This window comes from Mastomys coucha, unplaced genomic scaffold (assembly GCF_008632895.1).
Source record: "Mastomys coucha isolate ucsf_1 unplaced genomic scaffold, UCSF_Mcou_1 pScaffold20, whole genome shotgun sequence".
Classification (NCBI taxonomy): Eukaryota; Metazoa; Chordata; class Mammalia; order Rodentia; family Muridae; genus Mastomys; species Mastomys coucha.
Genome location: NW_022196903.1, coordinates 128,455,458 through 128,460,756, shown reverse-complemented (window position 1 = coordinate 128,460,756; position 5,299 = coordinate 128,455,458). Strand labels below are relative to the sequence as shown.

The 5,299-nt window shown below is 42.1% G+C and overlaps 1 long non-coding RNA gene across 1 annotated transcript; it reads left to right on the top strand.

Moving 5' to 3' along the window:
• Nucleotides 1–745: 745 nt before the first annotated feature.
• Nucleotides 746–1,502, top strand: LOC116098398. The gene is made up of 2 exons (XR_004121827.1): nt 746–860; nt 1,299–1,502. It is a non-coding gene; the product is annotated as an uncharacterized LOC116098398 (long non-coding RNA).
• The last annotated feature ends 3,797 nt before the right edge of the window (nt 1,503–5,299 follow it).

Below are 5,299 nucleotides of genomic sequence, written 5' to 3'. Positions count from 1 at the left end.
AATTGCACTACATAGTAGAGCTAATGCAGCCCATATGTCCCCTACTAAAAGTTAGAAAAACAAACCAAAAACAATACTTTCACGCCTGCCAGGCTGAAATATGATCTACTGCTTAATATTCACTCAACTCAGGGCCAAATACTTTAAAATGGTAATGATTCCAAAGGGCAGGCTAGCCTCAGTGCATAAACAACAGACCTTAAAATTTATGTTCCACTCCTAGCTCTGGGCGAGCCACCTAATCTCCTAGTTCCTTCTCAATTTTCTCAGTTCTAAAATGGGGGGTTGGGGGTATCAGTACTTCGGAGGTGTTTACAAGCCGCACCAAAGTGACTGTAAAGCGCTTTACAAATGTTTATATAAATAAAATAGCCGGTGCTGTTTTCATAACCGGGTTCTATGATATCCTATAATATTCATACAGCAGCGTGGAAGTAAATGGAGAAAATTCAGATGAGTGTGGCGGACATCTATGTCCAGAACTGGCTGCAGAAGGTGTTGGCCAGCTCCTCTTGCTTCTGGCAGAGACTCGAAGCAGAGTTGATGAAAAGATCACTCGGGGTGGAAACGGTGAACTTTGGATATGCTGAGATCTGAGGTCACTGGCGAGAGGAGGTGAAAACGGGCTACCAAGAAGTGGAGTATCTTAAGCAATTCTGGTGTGGGAGTTGCAGTTAGCTTTCTCTGGCTGGTCTTGTGTTGGCAAGTGAGTGGAACTCTGAGTAGAAGTCAGTTACTCTTTGCAGAGGTCGTGGGTCAGAGTTTAATGGCCCCACTCAGTGTAGCCGTTGTCCAAAGTCTGTGTTTTCAGTCTCTCCATGGAGTATTAAAGAAGGAAGAGTTCCAGTTAGCCCCAAGAGGTGAGCAAACACTTGCCTAGTAGCCTAGAAGAAACTTGCACTTTTGATACAATATAAACCCTTCTTTAAAAAAAAAAAAAATTGGGTGGTAGCACATGTTTAGTTAGACTCAGGAAGCTGAAGCAGACAGATTTCTGTGAGTCAGAAGCCAACTTGGAGAAAGCAAGCTGAGGACAAGCATACATGCATTTATTCTCTCTGCTCTTGGTTGCGAATATGCCTAGTTTCCAAGTCCTTGACTTCCCCTGAAATGACAGACTGTAACAAAATTGCGAGTCAGATAATTCATCTTTTCCTTTAAGTTGTTTTTGTCAGGGTACCCTAATAGCCACACGAAATGTAACTAGGAAACAAAGTCTTTCATTGATCCTGAACCTGAGGGGTTGGGCCAGGCTGGCCAGCCAATGAGCTTCAAGGATCTACCTGTTTTCATCCTAGCCCTCCAGCGCTGAGTTGGAAAGGCCTGGGACTAAAGATGCTGCCACGAAGCCCGAACCTGCATTTTTCCATGGGTGCTGAGGATCTGAACTCGGGGCGTTATACTCTGATGAATGCATTTTACTGACCGAGCCATCTTCTCAGCTCCGCTTAAACATTCCCCAAAGGAGTAAATACAAACTGGCGGACACCAGTTTATGATCTCAGCTGCCTGAGTGACTACTATATCTGAATGCTTTGGTGACTGCCTGTGAACGATGGGACGCTCAGCCCACCTGGCTTGTTGACGAAGTTCGAGGTCATCTTAGGCTTGCTTAGTGGACTGAGGATATAATAGCTCAGTGGTAGAGTATTTGTCAAGCATACACAAGCCCCTTGGTTCAAATCCCCAATATCACCAAAAAGAAAGATAAAAGAAAGAAAGAAAAACAAAAGAAGCTGGGCAATGTTGGCTCACACCTTTAATGTCAACAGAGGCAGAAAGTTCTCTTTGGGTTCAAGGACTTCCTGGTCTAAAGTGAGAGTCTAAAGTCCTGGTCTAAAATGCCAGGACAGCCAGGCATTTACAGAGAAACTCTGTCTTGATATTAGAAAGATAGATAGATGATAGATAGATAGATAGATAGATAGATAGATAGATAGATAGATAGACAGACAGACAGACAGATAGAAGGAAGTAGAAAAAGAGTAGATTCTGAAGACTGCCCATTCTCAGTCTCTTGACATACTATGAGTATGGCATTAGACTAGGCCAAAGAAGCCTAGATCAGGACAAAGAAGCTCTAAGCAGGAGACTGAGTTCTCCTAGGGTCCCAGTTCCTTAAGAATAGCCTGAGAGTCACTGTCTGGCATAATACCCCTTTGGTTTGTGTTTAAGTGGCCCTAATGTCTGGAAAAGGACCCTATAAAACAACCAGCTTACATCCTGTAAAAGAGTTTTTTTTTCCCAGGCAGTTTTGAAGTAAGATAAGAATGAATGCGGCATACACCTTGGAAGGTCTACCATGTGGACTGGAGTCTTAAATTTCTCTATGTCCAGTTAGACTTAGACTCTCCAACCTTCTTGCCACATACTCTCCAGACCTCCTCTACCTCCACTCCACCTCCACCTGACACCTCAGCTTCTCCATTCTCAGTCTCAGTGAATAAGACCATCAAGAATTCCAGGAATTTCTTTGGGCCTGAGCAAAACTTGCTTTGGGCTTCTACTTATTAATTCATCCATTTCTTTCTTTCTTTCTTTCTTTTTTTAAAGATTTATTTATTTTATGTATATGAGTATACTGTAGCTGTCTTCCAGACACACCAGAAGAGGGAGGGCAATGGATGCTATTACAGATGGTTGTGAGCCACCATGTGGATGCTGGGAATTGAACTCGGGACCTCTGGAAGAGCAGTCAGTGTTCTTAACCACTGAGCCATTTCTCCAGCCCCCATCCATTTCTTAAGATGACTTTCTTGTTGTCATTTTAACATTAAAAAATTATCAGTTTGTGACTTTATTTTGAGACAGTCTCATATAGCCCAGGCTGGTCTTGAACTCCCTTGTATAAGTAAGAATGACCTTCATCTTAAAAAAAAAAAAAAGAGGTTATTTATTTTTATTTTGTGTGTATGGGTGTTTGCATGTATGTATACACATCACATGAGTGCCTGGTGCTCATGGAGGCTAGAAAAGGGGACTGAATCCCCTGAGGTAGAACTTACAGATGGGTTGTGAGCCTCCAACTCAGTGCTAGGAACTGAGCCTGGGTCCTAGCTGCTGAGCTATCTCTCTAGCCCCACCCAAGCTTGAACTTCTGATTCTCCTGCCTCCATCTTCAACGACTTGAGGCTGAGCTATAATTTGTCTTTTCTTTTTGAAACAGGGTCTTATGTAGCCCAGGTTAGTCTCAGACTCACTCATATGATCTTGAAGAATGATCTTGGATCCCTGATCCTCCTGCCTCCACCTCCCATGTGCTGGGACTCCAGGTCTGTGTGCCACCATGCCTGGTTCTATTGGAAGGTAATGCTCTGACAATAATCTCTTCTCATACAGCCATTCACTAGATATTCATTGATGATCTCTCTCTCTCTCTCTCTCTCTCTCTCTCTCTCTCTCTCTCTCTCTCTCTGGCACTTTATTAGAAATTAGAGAGTGTACTGGCTGGTTTGTATCACAGAGAAAGGACCCTCCCTTTGAGGAAATGCCTCCATGAGACCCAGCGTAAGGCATTTTCTCAATCAATGATCAAGGAAGGAGAGAGGGCCCAGCCCACTATGGGTGGTGCAATCCCTGGGCTGATAGTCCTGGGTTCTATAAGAAAGCACACTGATCAATCCAGTAAGCATTATCCCTCTGCATCAGCTCCCGCCTCCAAGTTCCTGCCCTGTGTGAGTTCCTGCCCTGACTTCCTTTGGTGATGAACATCAGTGTGGAAGTATAAACTGAATAAATCCTTTCCTCCCTAACTTGCTTCTTGGTCGAGATGTTTTGTGCAGGAATAGAAACTCTGACTAAGACAGAGAGTCAAGGGTAATTGTTTTTGTTGTCTTGTTTTTTTGAAATAAATTACTTATTTCAAAAGTAAGTAAGCTATTACTTACTATGTCGGGCTGACCTAGATCCTGCTAATATAAATCAGCTGAACTTTGGCTTGATTCTAGTCTCTTGATTCTGCCCTTGAGCGGAGGGATTTCAAGTGTGTGCCATCCTGCCCAGTTCAAGTGCAATTAATACTTAAATACAAAAAATTGTGCCAAATATGACCATGGAGGCATGAACAAAGGAATATGAAAAGAAGTTTTCTTAGGAAATTAAGAACCAATTTAAAGTTCAAGGTAATCTTTGGCTACATAGTGAGTTCTAGACCAGCCTGGGCTGCAGGAAACCATACCTCATGGGAAAAAAAAAAGATGATAAGTAATAAATAAATGATAACTAGGTAGATAGATGACATGCAGATAGATTAAAAATGAGGACCAGCCAACGGATTATGGAGGCTGAGAAGTTACATCATCTGTAGGATGGAGACCCAGAAAAGTCAACGCTTAGGCCAAAGACTTGAGAACCAAAGGAGATAATAGTAAAAATCCTAGTTCAAAAGCAAAGGGAGACAAAATGGGAGGTCTCATGCATTAAGGTGTGTGTGTGCGCGTGAGTGTGTGTGTGTGTGTGTGTGTGTGTGTTTCTCCTTTGTTTGGTTTTCTTTGGGCACTCAACAGATTGGATACTGCCCACCCACATCAGAGAGGGTAATTACTGAGTTAAACTCAAACTTCTGGAAACACCCTCACAGTCACACCCAGAATAATGTTTAATCTGGGTGAGCCTTGGGCTAGCCAGGTTGATACACAGAATAAACTATCACGCCTGACTTACTACCTGGCCTTGCCTTCTAGTGGGCAGGTGACTGCCTCCTCCCAAGCTGCTGACTTTTGTCACACAGGAAAGAGGGAAACATTAAAATAGCAAACGTGGCATAAGCCTATAGTAGCAGCCACTCAGGAGACTAGAGCAGGAGAGTCACAAGCCGGAGGCCAGCACGGACAACTTAGTGAGACGCTGTCTCAAAATAAAAAAAGAAATTAAAAAAGAAGGATCTAGCTGTAGCCCAGTGGCAGAACTCATGCATGAGGCTCTAGGTTCTATCCCCAGCTATGAGGAAAGAACAAAACAGAAAGATCTAGAGCAGATACAGCTGTGGATCATCACAAGTGTAGATGAGTTATTAATGTCAATGAACTGTGTACTTAAAATAGTTCAAACAATAAATTTTGATATGTGTATTTTCTTTTTTTGAAAAAACTTTTATTGCATTATGATGAGAAAAGTTACATGATTTCAATTTATCTGAATTTGTTAACATTTAAAAACATATTTCAATTAAATATAATTGAATCACATTCTTGTTTCCTTTTTGTACCACTGCTCCTCCCAGAGACACCCCCCTTCAATACCTACAATATCTTTTTTGTCATATTCCTTAAAATTTATAGATTATAACAATAAAAATAAG